This window comes from Triturus cristatus, chromosome 9 (genome assembly GCF_964204655.1).
Source record: "Triturus cristatus chromosome 9, aTriCri1.1, whole genome shotgun sequence".
Classification (NCBI taxonomy): Eukaryota; Metazoa; Chordata; class Amphibia; order Caudata; family Salamandridae; genus Triturus; species Triturus cristatus.
This window is the reverse complement of record NC_140592.1, coordinates 397,199,915-397,219,673: the sequence shown is the minus strand read 5'-3', so window position 1 is coordinate 397,219,673 and position 19,759 is coordinate 397,199,915.

Below are 19,759 nucleotides of genomic sequence, written 5' to 3'. Positions count from 1 at the left end.
AGCAAATCATGAAACTGGAAAAACTGAACTTTGGTAAAGATATCCCGAGTACAAGCGAAATTCCCCCAGAAGTTATAGCGATAGAAGGTGAGGAATTAGATACAGAGAGTGAGGGTGAAGTAATTGCGGAAGCACCCCGAGGAGATTTAGGGGCACAAAACACACAGGTAGAAAAAGGGTCAGATATTCAGCAAGCAGATTGTGTGGAAGAAACATAAGGAGGGATAGATACAGACAGTGAACCTGAAATATTGAGGATAAAATTCAAGGAAGGTGAAATCCAGACGGAGACAGAATCAGAAGAAAGTGAAGCAGAAAATAAAGGTGGAAGAATTTTGAGGAAAAGAGCTTGGAAAACCGAGCGAGAAGGGAAAGGATCTAAATTGAAAAGGCCTTTGAAAGAAGATATTTGGCCCAACAAAATCAAGAGGTTGAGATACCGACTGATCAGAATAAAGCATGATAATGCTGAACAAGTGAATGAAGTGTATAGTCAAGAAAAAAAAGGACACAGATCAGAAGCACTTGCAACGCACAAAGCGAATAAAGAGACCAAATCTGAGGTACAAGTCACCGGAATGGACATATGTGGCACTTCCTGATATACAAGAGGAAGCTGATAGCCAAGAAAGTCTAAGAGTGACTGTGCAGGAGGTGGACAAGGAAGAAGAAGATTTGGAAATCCTGAGAGTTATCTTGTCTGACACTAGAGAAGAAACGGATGATCAGGAAATTCTGAACAAAGACTGTGAACATAAGGATAAGGACGATTCATACATGGATTAAGAGACAAAAGACTCGGAAAAGGAATTAAAAGCCTGGATAAGACGAATGACCCGCAAGGAACCAAGTAGGCAACTAAAGCCTTAGGTTTAGACAGAGACAATTGTTTTTGGAAGAAAGAGGCTAAGTCAAAAGACACTGATCATTGTCAAAATGGCAAACACTGAGAATAGAAATCCAACATGTGGATTTTTTCGAAAATGGTGTAAAATGTGTTTTTGTTGTACAGGATTAATAATGTTTGTTTGGATAATATTGGCAATAACCATTTCATTAAGAATAACTTTTGAAAATATAGACAGAGACACAATGAATAGAACAATGAGTAAAAACTCTGATGACAGTCATATCACAAACCTGGTAGATAGAACAGAACTTCACAAAGATATGTCCATTAATGATTATTCTAAAAATGTTTTCACAAAGTTATTGTATGAGTACGTAGAAACCATGGATGTTAGGGATTGTTATGTATGTATGTAGCTGCCTGCATCTGTATCTGAAGGTGTCACTTATCATCACCTTCCTTTAACATATGGAATAACTTGTAGTGTCCTAGCCAGTTTGTTTTATAAAACAGGCAAATTAAAATACTATTACACTGACATAGGTAATGTTTTCTCGCAAATTCCTGTAGTTCCTGAACTAAACAAGGTGAAGCCTGGTAAAACTCTTGGCGAATTTTCCCTAGAAACAAGAAAACTAACCCTAGAAGAAGTGTTTAAGAATAACCTTACTTGTAGTTTAAGAAAAGAAGAGAAAACTTTCCTGAATATGGTGGAAGAGAGGAGAATTAAAATGCAAAAGAAGGTGACTGGGGAAAAGATGGAAACACCATTTTGGGATGTTGGGAAGGAAAACCATTTAAAGGGAGAAACAAACCCAGCAATGGCTTTAGATTGGCCCCAGAAAGGGAAATTATGCATACGTAGAGATAATACTGTATATGATAATTATTTTGTAGGTGCAAGTGAGTGCCATGATTTATACAAAATCTTGGGGGGATGGGGATTTAAAGGAGGAAAAGATCCGGCTTTCCCTGGAATATATTACCTCTGTGGAAACAGAGATTATTATAGGTTGCCGGACCATTGGTACAGAACCTGCTACTTAGGCCTGGTCTTTCCAAAAATATTTCATATGGAAAGGGGAGAAGATGGATTACATGAAATAGGTAGACAGCTAACACGTAGAAGAAGGGAGAGTTTTTCAGAAATTATTGGTGATATATTTGGAGCACTGATACCAGCAGTTGGAATATCTAAATGCACATAAAATTAGAAACGTGTCTACAGTTGTAGACCGTTTATCAACGAACACAGCTTGAGGGTTCTTAATGGTAATTACCGAAATGGTTGCCATGAGAGCTATGGTTATGCAAAATCGACTTGCCCTTGACATTATATTGGCAAAAGAGGGAGGAGGCTGTGGAATGCTGAAATTACAACATTGCTGTACTTACATTCCTGACAAAAGTCAGAATATAAAGAAATATATAAAGAATATAACTGATTTGCATGAAGAAATTGTTCCAATGGAGGTTGAAGGTGTATGGGAGAAACTTGGTAAACGTTTTTCCTCTATTAAGAATGTATTAACAAAATTAGGTAGCTCGTTTATAGGCAAAATACTATTACCTATCACTTTTGTGAATATTCTAATGTTAATTTTAAGATTAGGATGTCTGTGTATAAAAAGAAGAAATGTACAAAATAAGATAAAAAGAGAAAACAAGAAAAATAAAGAGAAAGAAATAAGAGAAAGAGAAATAGAAGAAATAGAGTTAGAAGAATTCAAAGAAAGTGTGTACAAGAAAACAAAAGAGAACAGTGTGGAGAACACTATGATTTAAACTAACAAATGCAAAGCGGATTCGAATAAAACCATTTCCTTAGTTAAATTTAGTGAAATTAGTGAGTAGTGGTGATGTTTAAAATCACCAAAGGGAGGATTGTTGGAGCAGGTAAAACAAAATTTTGTATACCTCCTTTAATTTGCATGTAATTAATTACGTAATCATTCTAAAATTAATTTACATAATATGTTTGAAGTGGAAGTGATTCTAACCAACATTTGCACCTTGATAAACACAAAATATACGAGGGACTAAATTGCTAATTGCATGGCAGAACAATTAATTAGTTAACAATGGTACGCAAACTAACCTTACTGTGTTAAAATAATAAAATTGCATGGTTTATATTGCTTTGTGATTGAATTGTGGCTCCAAGTTACTGTATGGTAAGTATTATCGCTTTAAAAGTTGCTACAGCTAGGAAAATACTAATATTTATTGGGATTAGTATGGGTTTAAACATTAGAATCTTCATTCTATATTTTAATTATTGTTATGTCTATTTTGCTTAAGTTGACATTCGGGCCTACAAGGCCGCAGTACCCAAGATGGTGTTTACTGAAGCAGATACCACCATGTTAACGCGTTGATTTCTACGCATGCCCAGATGGCTCTTGAGATCATGTGGTGACCTTGACCGCAAGCCAATAGTTGATCGTGTGGGAACAAGGGAAGAGACAGGGAATGAGCCTGTCAATGGGAACCTTTTACCTTGAGAAGATACATTTCCCGTTCTCGCCGGAGAAACAGAGAAAAATAACTTTTGATTCGTGACCCCTTGTGCCAAGTCACCATGGAGAACCAGTTTACACTGGGAAAATTGTATTGAACTATTGATAACCCCGAACTGTCTAATCAGAAAATTTTCTCTGCCCCTAAAAGTTGCCATAACCTGTATGAAGTAAGGGGAAAAAGGGTATAAAATCCCCTCCTCAGTCATTATTAGAATGTGGGTGGTTGTACAGGAGTTGGAGCTGTGGTTGCGGTTACGTTTATCTTTAGGTTAATTTCCGTTGAGAAAGAGTTTTGCTGGATGGATGTTCCTTTTTCATAAATCCTAAAATGTATTCTATGTCACCTGTCTGAGTTTGGAATTAATCCATACTCCGGTTTGATTTATGGATTTTGCTGAATTTCTGAACTTTATTTATGCCGCATCCTGTATTTTGTATGACGGTTTGATCCTTTGACGAGGGTCAGACTGCCTTTTCGAGGAAGTCTTCACTTGAGAATGCAGATAACTCCCTACTTGATCTGAAGATATTGTCATCTATCTATGGGTAAATGATTTACTGCATTTTTTTAAATCTATGTCAAAGAGTATTTTTTATGTTTAATTTCTCTTCAATAAATTTAAATCAAATTAATGAGGTGTAGTCAGTAAATGCAAGACTTAAGAGTGATAAATGTTTAGATAAACAAAATTGAAATAATAAGAAACGAGTATGTGGTTCCTAAATTAATAATTGAAATATCAAATGTTTCCTAGGCTTTAATTGTGTTTTAGCTGGTTCTAATTCACCATCAACCAGTCCAACTTGTTGGTCCATCGACCAAATAGTGGAGTGCCTTGATGTTAAAGTCAGGATTCTGAAGCTGTATATAGCATGTGTATATAAGTAAAAGCAAATTAATCCTGATAGGTAATAAGGTACCCACATGTCCATCGCCCTTTTCTCCTGTGTACAGACTCGAGTGAGATTGTTTGAATGACGAGTGTGTTGGTGTTATGGGCCCCACCAAATGAATGAATTAATGAATTTGTGAATAAGAATCTGTGACATAGGGAGTATATGTAAATTTTACCATTCGCGCTGGATCACAGTGCACCTTGAAAATGTGCATTATAAATTCTCAAATGATCAGTAAAGATTATAAAATATGTATGAGGATATTACTCCTATACATTGTCCACAACAACAAAAACATATAAATGTGGTTTTGAAGACAGCCTGCACCATTATGTGCCAATTTCTGTGAAAAAGTATCAATAGCATTACCTGCCTCTGTTGGGTGGACCGGTAGTACACCCTTGTTATTCCAAAATCTGCATATGGACATGCAAAGACAGCAATATTCTCACATGAGCATGGGGAGCAGGTAAAGAAGTAAGAGAGAAACTGTGAACCATAGGAGTCTTCAGGGTGGTTTCTTCTTAAACTTAACTCAGTATTTGAACTTGCAGGGCTTTTTAAAATGGTGGGAAAGTTAGCAGGAATATCCAGACCACTGTCATCTACAGGTATAATACATTTAGAATATAGTAATAAACACAAATTTGACATAGTGGTCTTATTTACTCAGGTAGCATTAAAAAGCTTTGGGCATGTATTGTTATCTTTCAGAAGCCATAAGTTAGTAGAGAAACTAGTGGGTTGAAAAGATGCAGAAGAAACAAGCATTTGCAATGCAATAGGTATCACATTTACGCGAGACCTATTGCATTGCAAATGGTAGGCATCACAAACAACGGAAGGGAGGGCGGGCGGGCGGGGGGAAGAAGGCACAGACAATGGGGGGAGTGAGTAGGCATGGACAATGGGAGGGCAGGCGGGGGAGAAGGCACAGACAACAGGAGGTAGGGCGGGTGCAAGAAGACACGGACAATGGGAGGGAGTGGGGAAGTAAAGCAGGCACCAAAGCATGTTGTACCTTCAGTAGGAGAGCCTCATTAAATAAAATAGTCCTCAAAGTCTAAATAACACGTACTGTGTAACAGCTGAAGTAAAGGGGCCATTTGCCATGGGAGGTGATAAATGAAGAGGAGGCGGTACTAAGGAGGGACTAACAAGCCTATTGACGAATCAGAAGCCAGCATTTAGGACGGAGAATGACACAAGCCAATGGCAAATATTGGTGAAGAGTGGGCGGGGCTTCTATTCCCTACTCCTCAACAATAAGTCTCGCAGAGCAGAGCATGCGCGCTGGCTCTAGGCTCGATCTAAAAAGGGAACGGCTCTAGAAGGGGCCGACAAGTGACATACATCTGAAATAGGAGCCTCATGTTAAACGCTAGCCAAGGGGAGACCAAAAAGGTGGTGAACTCTAAGGCTGGAAGCAAACTAGAACGTATATCAAGGCTGCAATAATTTACAACACATTGCCGGTGTGTGCTGCATGCTGTGTTGCTCCCAAGTATGGGCTCTGCTGTCAGTGCCTGGAAGTGTTCCACTTTAACCTGGAAAGGAGTAAACACCTAATGCTTGGTTGATTGTTTGCATCTTTCTAATCTCCACTGTGTAAATCATCTCAGTTTCCAGGTTCTTCCTGGCCTACAAACGATCAGGTACACTTTCGGTGAAGGAATTCTGACGTATCACGTGAAAGTGGAACTAACCACTTCATAAAGGCTTCTCATTAACAAATCCTTCTGTAAATTACAGGTGTTATCCCAAATTGCCTATGCATACTATCGTCTGAAGAGGTAAATATGACAATTTGGACTAAATGTTCATTCAATCCACGCCCTCCCTGTGAGACTACCAACAAATGTTAGTGGCCTCTTGGTGTTAATTGAGCAAATGTTTTCATTATAAAAAGCAATACCTATTGACTTTCTTACTGATTGTGAAAATACGTTGTATTACAAGATGTCAGAAACATGTTAGAAAAACTATCTTTAGAATCACTGGTCCAGCAGTTGGTGTAGGAGACCAAACTATTGAACTGTGCCTTGTGTTTTTAACATCTTCTTCTGTGGGTACCAAAGAATTGAAAATTTGGGCTGAGATTGTGCATGGTGAAATGTAACAGCTCACTCCCATTTCAACCTGTCGGATTGTGGGACAACTCTGTTGTTATTCCTTTCTCATAGTTCCCCGAAGACCACAGCTCCACCAATGGTCCTCTATCATTTGGAGATGAAAGGTATGCTGTTGCTGTAACAGGTTCCCTTACTAAGAAATCTAAATTAAAATATATGCTTCTGCCTGTAATGACAATGAGTCACACAGAGAATGTAATCCCAATATCTAACAGGATGTGGTTCATGTTCTCGCAAGTTTCTCCTCTCAATAACATGGCAACAAGGTATGGTTCTCCAGCATCTTGGGCCACCTCCAATATTGTCCCGGTTTTTAAAAAGGGGAACAGGGATAGCACTCATTGCTATAGGCCTGTATTCCTGTTGGATTCGGTGGTTAAAGTGGTCCGACTGATCCTGCTGGGAAGGTTATCCTCATGGGCTCTAGACAACAATATCCTGTCAGATGCCCAATATGGTTTCCGTACTGTGGCTGCATGATAGATCAATGCTTAAACCTTCTTATGTTATTGAATAAGTACACAGTAGCCTGTTCTGATACCATCTTCCTGGCCTTTATGGACCTTTCTTCCACCTTTGACTGTGTGAACAGAGGAAAGCAGTAGCAGATCCTTCTTTCCCTGGGGGTGGACGGGGACATAGGGCCCGATTCACAAAAGTAATCTGAGACAAAATCCTAACTTTATGACTTTCGGTATTCACAAAAGGCATTTAGGAGTAGTAAAGTTAGGAATCCTAACTTTACTACTCCTAAACTGAGACAAAATCCTAACTTTACGACTTTTGGTATTCACAAAAGGCATTTAGGAGTAGTAAAGCTAGGAATCCTAACTTTAATTCTCCTTAATGCCTTTTGTGAATACCGAAAGTTGTAAAGGTAGGATTTTGTCTCAGATTACTTTTGTGAATCAGGACCATAGTCGTCTTCTTACAAGATCACCACCGGGACACTAAGGCAGTCGTGCAACATTCGGCTGGCTTGAATGTATCATGCTAATTTCCTATCAAGGGTGGTGTCCATCAGGGTTGTATTTTGGCCCCTTTTTTATTTAAGATTTATATTAACAATTTGAAGAAAACCCTTTTGGAAACCAAGGCCGACTTTCCTTGGGCAGGACGGCTCAGTCTCCCGGTCCTGTTATACACGGAGGACACTGTTCTGATATCCAGGACCGAACAGGGTCTGCAAATGATTATAAGCTCCCATTTAATTGATGGGGGACCTGGACTTGAGGGTTAACAACTCTAAGTCATACATAATGCAAGTAGGGGCCTGGCCCAGTAGGCAATATACTTTTAGGGTTGGTCATACCCCGATTCCAAAGTCGAATGTGTTCTCTTATCTGGCGGTATTATTAGATGATAAAATGAATTGGAGGCCCCAACTCACCCGTAGGAAAAATTGTATCAATCGGGAGTCTGCAGCCATTTTTAATTTTGCCTCTAGATTGGGGAAAAGACTGGTGGGGGCACTCTTAAAGCTTTACAGGGCCAAATGCATCTCAAAGGCCCTCGATCGTAGTGAAATTTGAGGGTACTCCTCTATAGATGATCTTCAAATTGCGGAAAACAATTTCCTGAGACAGCTTTTATCCGTTCCTCAGGGCACTCCCTCTTTCACTGCTCATGAGGAGCTAGGCATGTCCTATGTCTCTGATCTGATAGCATTTCGTCCTGTGTCTCTCTGGCTAAAAATGTGGGTTAAGAAGGGGACCTCTTTAAATAAAGCGATCCTAAAAGATTGTCTGGCTCTCGACCATGCAACTAGGGAACCGTGGCTCCGTTATGTTGAAAAGAGCCTTATGAGTGTGGGAAGAGGCGATCTCTTTTCCAATCCTGATGAGACGAATAAGACAGATCTGTCTCTTATTAAGATGGCCTTCTTTGAGCACCAGTCCATGGTAAGGGAAGAGAAGGGGTTACTGAAGCCCTGTGTACGTCACTTCATCATGTTAAAGACCATCCGATGGTGGAGCCCTACCTACTGGGGTTCACAAACTCATATGACTGTTTTCTTTTGACTAGGTTCCGGCTTGACCTTTTTCACCTCCTCCTTGTCCACCCCAGGGGTCAGAATAGGGGACAAATCTTGTCCATCTGTAGCTGCAATGGAAAATCTCCACAGGACATGGTTCATTTTATGTTTTGTCCATTTTATGACACCCCCAAAAAATCTTTTTTTCATTTCCATTCTGAAAAGGGCCAATTTTAGGCAGGTACGGCCTGCTTTTATCTTTTACAAATGTTGACTGGTAATACTGTCTTTTATGTGCTTAACTTTTTTAAATCCGCGATCAGGCTTAAGGCGAGCTGTGATTAACTAGCCTGCTCCCCGATATTACTCCTGGCACTATGCACTTTATTTGGTCCACTTGCCTGTACAACTAACGATTTGATGTTGCGCATGGTCCTATTGTATCATCGAGAATGATTTGTCCATCAGGTACCATCCATGTTTTTGTAGAACCTTGTTAACTACAATTTTGTTTAATTTGCATATATTATGCTTAAACTGGGTATGTCCTCATGTGAATTATATGTATCATATTTTTTATCCTGTGCTTTTATAGTTTCATTACACGAAACCAAATCAAGTTTGAATTGATTGATTGATTGAACACAAAAGGCAGTTTACAAGGGAAGTGTTTTCATAGTGAAGCTTGAAACAGTTTAAACTGTATTAAAATGGCAATGTTATGTGACTATTGCTTATGACTAATGCATTATATATATCTTCCTATAACACTAAAATGCATGAAGCATCCAATTGCAAGTGTACCTTAATTGGCTGAATAAATGTGGACACATACTAGCTTCATTTTAATTTATTCACGAAACACAAAATAGATAGAGATAAATAGTTATGAAAATACCAAAAACATAAAATGGATAATTGCAGATGGAAATGCCTCAAAATAAATACCCTAAGACTGAGAGTCCTGCTAATATTTCAATGAGGCAAGATAACAGAGGAATAGTGATATGTGCCACAGGGTCAAAAAGCTGTTACAGGACCTCCTTCCTGTTCATAAGTCCTTTTAGACACTAACATGGTGTGGTTTACACTCTCATGTTCTGCACCAGTTCTTGTGCAGTGCATTAGGGTACATGCAGTTTGATATGAGAGATCAAAGGTTTGATAGAGGTTTTCTTATCTTCCTGGGATGTTGTTTAATTTACATTTTAGGGTGTTGGTGGCTCTCACATCTATGGGAGGAGTTGTGGTTCTACAGGAAAGGGCAAAAGTGGTTGTCTCATTCAAGCAGCAACCTGTCCTCATACATCCTGCAGTATATGTGCATGCAGTTAAGCTTTTGGTTATACATTTGAGTTGTATTTGGTGATACATTCTTGCTCAGTCATAGTGATAATCTGCTGTCACAACTCTTGTATTGTTTTCCGCGTTCTTTATAGGAGAATATCCACTCGGGGTGCTTACATGCTGCTTGTATATCACTGTAGTGAAATAATAAACGTAGTATGATGCGTGCCGTTGGCTTACGCAGCCTATATAGCACTTCCTGCCAGCAGAGGAGGACACCTTTCAAACTTCTACTTGAATGCCTCCAGAGGGAAGGTGCAATGTGTTCAGTGTTCACCATATAACTGTGAAATATTTAATGGCCTCCTTCAAAGCGAGAAAGAGGCCATTGCCAGTGGGGCACATCTATGTCAGCCGCGGCCCATGCAGATGAGAGTGGGGGGGTGGTGGGCCGGGTGGGGATTGATTTCGACAGACGTTGATGAGGTAAGATTAATTATTTATTTAATTTGCCCTTGTGGTCTTCTGTCGTATCCCGCCCACAACTCAGCCTACCGCGCTTACCTGCATGGGCCCCGGCTGATCTACGCTTTTATTGGTATTTCACATCAGCGACTTGAAGCAGCATATAAGCACCCCAAATGACAAGAATATTTTTTTCTTGTGAGCAGCTGGAACCAAAACATATGTCAGGAGATTTCCATCATTGGCTGTGTAACTTCCTGACCAAGAAATCTATTTAAGTGTGAGTAAAAAGAGCTGATTTACTGCATTTACCATAATGCAAAGTTAGCACCAGTGCAACGTGTTCAGTGTGCTAACCACATCTGTGAAATGCTGAAAGGCCTCCTTATGAATAACAAAGATGCCATTTGGATGTCTGTGCAAGGGTGACACAACTATGCTTGTAGGGTTCCACCACAGCTGATGTGAGTAAATTAATAGAAAATGGAACCTGGGGAACCACATTGGAGGAAACAAGATCATGGAAAAACTATTTTAAGGAAAGGCAATTTTAAGGAGATACAAAAAAATCGAAACTTAAATGTAACTGTAGTGAAGAGTCACGCAGATGAAGATTATCAAACTCTTTATTAGGTAATTACGCAACAGCATCCCCAGCTTGTATGTCATGCAGGCTAGTCAGGGTGAGTGAAGGCAACCTCATCAACATTCTAAGGTGGCCTTCCTACCAACATTCCATGGCTGTACCAATGGCATAATAGGGGTGGGGGTGCATGGCCTGTACCAAGTGGGAGAAATTACAACACATCTTCCCCCCCTACCAACGGTGCAGCGAGGACTGCTTGGACAAATGGGAGAAGTGAAAACAAATTACAAACTAACTAGATGTACCTGAGCCCTCTGGAGGACTCCTAGGGAAAAACAAAAGAGAAATGTCTACCACCCCATGCTATAGTGCTGGTGCCAGCTGGGAGCGTTCTTTTGCCGGTCCCCTCTCCTCTGTTGTGCCACATCCACCCTCTCTTCGTTACCTTGTCCCCTGGTGCCTTCACCGCGGGGCCTTTCCCTCACATCTCCAGCCACCCTGTCCATGCTCCATTTCTTCCCATCCTCCATGACAACCACATTTCTCTTGACTTCCTTAATTCTTCCCTGGGGGTAATACTTTCCCCCCTTACCTCTCATGACCTCAGGTTTCCGGATGTGCACCATTTGCCCTGGAAAAAAGGATCTCTCCTTGACCCCCCACTTTCTGTCATACCACTCCTTGTATTTCCCTTGTCGGACCACTGTTCTGTCCCTTAATTCCTCTTTGTCGACTTCCCCCAACTCTTTTGGACACAACCAATTGGGGGACAATTTCGATCCTGCCTTCCTTCCCCTCAACAGTTCAAAGGGGGTATGACCCGTTGAGAGACTGGGTGTAGTGTGGTAAGCCCAGAGCATGTCTCTAATGGCAGGTTCAATGGCCAACCCTGAATTGTTCGCCCGTTGTATGCATTCTTTTAGCATCCTGTTCGCTCTCTCTACCTTCCCATTGGCTTTGGGGCAATAAAGAGGTGTGCGCACATGTGTTACAGACATGTCTTCCAGGAACTCTCTCATCTCCTCCGACACAAACTGTACACCATTGTCCGTGACGAGAGAAGAGGGAATCCCTTCTTTAGAGAATATCTCGCTCATGAACTCTATCAGTGACCTGGTGTTGATGGAATTCACGAATTTACAGGTTATCCAGTTCGAATAGTAATCAATGATTACCAAAAGGTAGCACTCCTGTGGTCCTTTGGCCCGAATGGGCCCCGTAATGTCAAGCCCCAATTTGTCCCATGGTACCATAGGGATTTCTACAGGAAGAAGTGGAGCGTGTCTTATGCTTCTTGACTTGTCACTCATGCTACACGCACAACAGTCTTTCACCTTGTCCTCCATTAATTGATCCATTCCAGGGAACCAGTAATCCGCTCTCAGACGTGCCTTGCACATGCTTCTGCCCATATGACCCTCATGGGTGAGATCGATTATTTTGGACCTTAAACCCTCAGGAGGTACGATTTTTCCTGACTTGAGCAGTATTCTTCCCTCAATGGACAAATCATTCCTTACATTCCAGAACGGTTGAATGTTTTCTGGCAGGTCCTTGCATCTGTTAGGCCATCCTTTCCTCACTAACCCTTTCACCTCACCTAGGATCCTGTCCTGGTCCATACGCTGATCCCATTCCTCTCTTGCCACTGCGGGGATCTTCACCTCCATCACCATTTCCTTTTCCAACGGTTTTTCCATAGGTGATCTTGAGAGAAAGTCTGCCACTTTATTTTGTTGTCCTGGGACGAATCCTACCTTGTAGTTAAAACCTTGCAGTCCAAGGATCCATTTCGCAATCCTTGGTGTTACGTTCTCCAAATCCTTCTTTGCAAACATCCCCACAAGAGGTTTGTGGTCCGTATATACTTCAAATGGCATGCCCCACACATAAAAATTGAAGTGCTTGATTGACCAATAAACCGCCAATGCTTCCTTCTCGATGGTTGAATAATTAGACTCTGCAGCTGTCAAGGACCTTGAAGCAAATGCCACTACCTTCACACCCTCCTCCGTTCTTTGTGACAGCATTGCCCCTATTCCTTTGCTGCTAGCATCCGTGGTAATCATCGTGTCTTTCTTTACATCGAAATTACCAATGTACGGGGCCGAGGCAATGGCTTCCTTTATGTTTCTTATAGCCTCTTCCTGTTCCTTCTCCCAGGTGAACTCATTATTTTTTTTTAGCATTTCTCTCAAAGGTTGGGCCATCATGGCAAAATTCTTGATGAACTTTGCCATATATTCCGCCAGACCGAGGAATGAAATAACTTCTTCTTTGTTCTTCGGTGTAGGCGCGCTCCTTACTGCTTCCACCAGGCTGTACTTGGGTTTGATTCCTTCCTCCGATATTATGTGACCCAAATATTCTACTGATGTGACCCCCACCTTGCATTTGCTCTCCTTTGTGGTGAAACCAACCTCCTTCAATCTTCCTAGAACCCTTTCAGCATTCATTTTATGCTCCTCCTCACTTGTGCCATAAATCAGTATATCGTCCTGGAAGCACATGCACTTCTGGCAATCCTTTAACACATGCTGCATGGCTCTTTGGAATGCCGATGCTGCCGATGCCAGACCAAACGGCATTCTTAGAAACTTGAAGTTACCAAAAGGAGTCGTGAAAGCCGTCAACGGCTGTGATTCTGGGTGCAATCTTATTTGATGGTAGGCGGATGATAGGTCCAAGACACTAAACACTTTCGCTCCCTGCAAAGTACTTAACATTTCATGTATTTTGGGCAAGGGGTGTCTGTCCACCACTATGCTACTATTGAGAGATCTCAAGTCCACACAGAGCCTAATGCTCTTACCACTGTCCTTTGTCGTGATGACGATGGGAGCCAACCATGCTGAGCTCTCAATCTCCTTGATGACACCTTGTCTTGCCAATTTCTCCAATTCCATCCTCAACGGTTCTCTCATCAACAATGGTACTGATCTCGTTCTGTGAATTACAGGTTTTGCCCCATCTTTAAGTACTATTTTGTGCATATAGTTCTTAAGTAACCCCAGCTCCGCCTTGAAAACTTCCGGGTAGTTTTTGATGAGTCCTGCACTATCCCCATGTGTTTCCATGAGCAATACTTGTTCTCTGTTGTTGGGATCTAGCTTAATAACCAACTCTTTCTGGTGTTTCCATCCCAGCAGGCTGGACCCCTCCTTTGCAATGTACACCTTCCCCACTGTGTGCCTGTCTTTGAATGAGATCCTCATCCTCACCATGCCCTCTAGTGGTATAGGGATCTTATTGTAACCTGAAGGGGAAATGTCTGGACTTTCTAACATCATGCCGTGATTACCAAATTTTTCATCAAACACTTTTTTTTCTACAAGTGTAAATGGCGAGCAAGAATCCGCATAAACTTTAATCCCCACATCATCCAGTTTAATCTCACATGTGGGATATACAGTATTGTCTTCCTTGCTCTCCCCCTCAATTTGAAAAATGTAACTCTTTTCAGTGGCTTCGCCCATCTCATTGCTTTCAACCATATGCACTTTGGGTGTAAACACATTGCACACTTTTGAGAAATGTCCTCTCTTGTTGCATTTTCTACACACAATATTTCTAGCTGGACACTTCCAGTTGTTCGCTAAATGATTATGGCTACCACATCTAAAACATTGTAAGCTATTAGTCTTCTTATTTACCACCTCTTTATGTTTTTGTTCCACCACACACACAGCTTCGGTGGCCGACACCTCCTTGTGTTCTGCACTTTCCTTCCCTGCCTCTCCAATTTTCATTTCTTTCATGCACTGTGCCGTGTGTTCTAACCCCTTGGCTATACTTATGGCCTCCTCCAGATCGGGGTTTCTAGTGAGCAGCTCCTCTTGCACCTTCCCATCATTTGTACACCTCACCAATTGGTCCCTTATAAGCGAATCTGTAAGAGCCCCAAACTCACATGTGGCTGACATGCCTCTCAACACAGCTATGTACGATGAAACTTTTTCATCTTTCTTTTGACTACGTTTGAAAAACTTGTGTCTCTCTAAGACCACATTAATTTTTACCTTAAAGTGCTCCCCCAACTTCCTTAAAGTGTACTCATACACATCCACCCCTTCATCCTCCTCCAAAGGTTCATCCTCAACTAGTCTCCCTGTGACATCCTTGTATACTTTCCTTCCTTGCACTCCTAAGTTGTGTAATAAAATATGCTGCTTCCTTATATTGGAAAAGTTCCCTCCACCAATGGCAATTAAATAAGATTTGAAAATCCCAACCCATCTCCTCCATGGTATATCAGGTTCCCCTAACTCATTCAGAAATGGAGGTGGTTGACTCATTCCTGCTCCTGCCATGGCCCAATATGTGTGTACACAGGGTTAGAATTACTAAATAATACCTTCCCCCAATATGACAACCAAAAGGCCCTGAGCAATATCCCTGGAAGAGATGAGGAGAATGAAAAACAACTTGCACCAACTGGGCACCTGAAACTGTGCACTGTAAGAGGGTGTGAAGCAGCTACGTGCAGTGCGCTACACCACCAGCGTATGAAAAGTGCTATTGAATAAACCTTAAACCTTGAAATCCGCAATCCCTTTAGCGAGTGGATGAAGCGTCTGAAACCTGAACTTAATTGCACAGTGTTCGGTAAAATCCTTAGTTCTAGTCCTATTTCAGTGCCGGTGAATGTAATTCAGGCTCCGCCTACAGGAACGAGGAGGGCGTCTCACCACACGCTGACAGGATTTTCCTCACGTCGCGTTGAACTCCCGCTGCCGCTTGAAACCTCGGCTCTGCTCGACTCACGTAAGTACACACCACCTTTATTTCCTTAATTTCTTTAACTATTTCTTCGTCGTTCACACAGTTCATTCCTCAACGTGGCAACGTGCATGAAACGATCCACCTCACTTCCCCCACGGGCTGAGTCTAAAATGGAGAATGTCGATGCGCCAACCAGCCACGAAGTCGAGCAGTCCACAGCCTCCCCTGTGAGTGCCAACACCCCACTCAAACCAGCTGATCCTCCGTACCTTCCGTCGTCGGATCCCTTCTAAGCCAACCATAGATAACGCCACTGAAGAATCACCGGCCGGGGCGACAGCTTCACCAGAATAGGCTGCCCTTCTAACGCCACTGAAGAATTACCGGCCGGGGCGACAGCTTCACAAGAGTCGGCTGCCATACGCTGAGCCGCGCCAAAGTTGTCCAACTCCAAATAACCTCCGGAAGGGGAGTAGCGTTACTGTTGAAACTTCGAATGAAACGTAAAATCCACAGCCAGTGAAGGGGTGAAACCAACTCTTCTCTCCTCCACTTTAGTTCATACCCTGCCACCGTTTTCTTGACGAAACACCGATACAAGCTCAAAATCCACAGGGGGGATGCTGCACCGTCCCTGCCACGGTCTCCCTTGTCACTCGTCGCCAAATCTGTAGTGAAGAGTCACGCAGATGAAGATTATCAAACTCTTTATTAGGTAATTACGCAACAGCATCCCCAGCTTGTATGTCATGCAGGCTAGTCAGGGTGAGTGAAGGCAACCTCATCAACATTCTAAGGTGGCCTTCCTACCAACATTCCATGGCTGTACCAATGGCATAATAGGGGTGGGGGTGCATGGCCTGTACCAAGTGGGAGAAATTACAACAGTAACATTTTAAAGGAAACATAATTTTAACTAAAAATTCTAAGATACATTCAGTGATGGGTGATGCTTAGGACTGATGCAGGGTTTTTAGGGGTCAAAGATGTCTTAGTTCTCGTCTAGAAAGGGGTTTTCGGGTTCAGGGATTAGTGGAGTTCAGGGGTGGTGAAGGCTTTTAAGGATCAGGAATTGGTGTAGTTCAGGGGTCATAAGTGGTTTTAAGTACCTGGATGAGTTGAGATTAGACGTGGTGAGGGGTTTATAGGGTTCACGGAAGGGTGGAGGTATGGCTGTGGGGGGGTTTACGGTTCAGTGATGGGTAGAGTTTAGGGGCTGTGAAGGGCTTTTACGGTTCACAAATGGGTGGCGTTTAGTTGTAGTGAGAGGTTTTGGGGGGTCAGGATAAGTGATGTTTATGGCCAGAAAGAGTTTTAAGGTTCAGGAATAGATGGAGGTTAGGGTGTTGAGTGGGTTTAAGGGTTGGTTGAGTTAAGATGTTGAAAGAGTTTTTAGAGTTCAGGGATGGACGGAGTTTAGGGGTAGAAAAGGCTTTTCAGGGATCAGTTGAGTTTAGAGGTGATGAGGGTTTTAGGGGTCTGGATGAATGGTGCTTGTGGGTGGTAAGGGGGTTTTAGAGATCTGGGCTGTGTGCTGTTTAGGGCTGGTGAGGGTTTTTAGGGGTCAGGGATGGGTGGTGTTTAAGAGTGGTGGGGGTTTTGCAGGGCTCTGGGATGGGCAGGGTTTTAGGAATAGAAAGCAGTATTTAGAGTTCAGGAATGGGTGGAGTTTAGGAGTACCGAATAGTTTTCGTCCATCTATCCACAGATAGGTGGACCTTGGGGTACAAAGGGCTTTTAGAGTTAGGGACCAGTAGAGTTTAAGGGTCAGAAATGGGTGGAATTTAGGGGTGGTGAGGGGTTTTTAGGGGTTATAAGAAGTTCAAGGATGATGATGTTTAGAGATGGTTAGGGCTAAGCAAATTAAAAGCATCCAAAGTAATAGTTTGATAATGTAAAAGATATAACGCTGAAGTAATGTCCCTAAATAAAGCACTGAAAGAAATTCCTTTGACAACAATGTTGCTGAAAGTAAGACCTGTAGCCATCACATCTATATCTTAAAATATAAGCTTGCAAAAGGCAATTTAGCAAAAATATTTTTTTGATGAATTGGTTTCTACAAAATGGTAAATGCTATTCATCCTGCAAGTTTCCATTAAACAGTTTAGGTGAAATGGTTTCCTGTTAATGGTATTCCATGAAATCGCTTTTCTATGAAATCACATACAACCCACCACAGCTACTTAATGCAGGATGTATGCATGCTAAGTGGCAAAAACTATATCTCCCATAATGCCTTGGGAGGAGGGGTGCATCTTCAGTGTGTGAACCACTCAATAAAGTGTTCAATTAGTCGGTACTTGTAGAGCACAACTAATCACCCGTGAGGGTATCCAGGTGCAGTGATGCTGGGCTAGTTGAAGAACCAAGTCTTGAGACTCTCCCTGAAGCCCATCAGAGAGGGGGTTGTTCTGAGGTTGAGGGAGAGGGCGTTCCAGGACTTGGTGGCATAGTGGGAGAAAGAGCATCCTCCGCTGTGACTCCGGCGGATGCACAGTGTCCGTGTCAGGGCAAATCCAGTGGATCAAAGGTTTCTGAAAGGTTGGTGAAAGTTTAGGCGGTGGTTCATGTATGCTGGTCCTTGGTCGTGGAGGGCTTTCTAGGCGTGTGTCAGCAGTTTGAATTGCCATCTTCTCTGGATTGGGAGGCAGTGGAGGCCTTTCAGGTGCTGGGTGATGTGGGTCCTTTTGGGCAGACTGAGGATCAGCCTGGCTGCTGAGTTCTGTATCACAAGTGTGAACTGGTGCGAGTATCTTTCAAACAGGTATGGTCACAAAGAGAGGACATCCAGCAGCCTGAGAGCAACAGTTAGAATTGGAAGAGACACACACTAGCCAGTGCCTGCAAAAGGATGTATTGTTTGGGAAGGGGCAACAATGCCATCTTTCTCCTCTAGTTGATGAATGTCTGCATGAGATGAAGCAATCACTATTACCCCACCAATCAGAAGAGAATATATAACTTGGATGGAACAACTATTCTAGCCCTAGCCTGTAGGAAGTAAGTGTGTTGCTTGAAAGAGACAATCATAATGGCATGTGCTTGTAGAAAAATAGTGTGTTGCTTGGCAGAGGAAGCCACTGAAATAATCAGCAATAGGAGGACACCTAGTCACTGGGAATAGACAACCATTCTAAATTTCATCTGTGGGAAGAAAATATCTCACTAAAAAACAGAAGTCACTTTAGCTGTGCCTATACACAGACTCCCTGTCCGTGTATAGGCACAGCTAAAGTGACTTCTTTTTTCCTCCACTTGGAGGAGACAATCCCTAGAACCCTCCGTTTTATGCTGGCAGTGTGCTCCTTGAATGATACAACGTCTCTTGCCCTTTCCTGTAGAAGCACAACTCCTTTTATAGATGAGAAAGCCTTTAACACTCTAAAATGTAGAAGGACAACATCCCAGGAAGGTAAGAGAACCTCTATCAGGCCTTCGATCTCTTATGCTACAACTACGCAGATGATACTCAAATCATCCTGAAAATAGATAGCCCAGAAGACCTACAGGAATCTGGACTGTTGGCTGTCTTTATGCCATAGATAAATGGATAATAAATAATCAAGAGAAGCAACAACAAAAAATGAGAAATAATGACCTGCTGACAATGGCACAAACATCAATGTATGGATATATGGCCACAGTAACTTGATGGTCCTCCAGTCACCTCAAGTGAGGTGAGGAACTTAGGAGCCATTATGACTAAAGCTTATCACAGACACCACATGTTAACAAACTCACGAGAACCATGAAAACCTGACCCTGGAACTTCCCATAAACTGGCTAATGACAAAAGCTGTAGGACATTCTCACACTCATGATATCCAAGCTTGAGTATGCCAATTGCATTTGCCTTGGCACCCGGGATTCATTAAATGTAAACTACAAAGGATACAGAATGCTGCAGTAAGACTAATTCTCTGCCTACACCTTAGGGCACACATGCCACCTGTTCTACGAGGGCTGAACTAGCTACTGGTAGCAAGAAGATCAATGTTCAAATCACTATTCATAGTAGTAAACAGTACCTCCCAAGAAAAATGACCACAACACCTAAAATACAATTTTACTGTATAATCAAAATGTATAATCAAAACTGGACTCTTCACTCCAGACTAGCCCCTCAGATCATTGTAGCATCTTACAATAAAGAATCCATCTTTCAATCCAAGCCGCAAAACTTTTAGGCTCTCTACTAGTCATGATCCGCTGCATCCAAGAACACTTTAAGTGTAGAAGAGAGGTAAAAACAGGTTGTTCCCAAGATAGACACTTGCTGTCACCAACCCCAATACCATGGAACATCATAATCAAGATGAT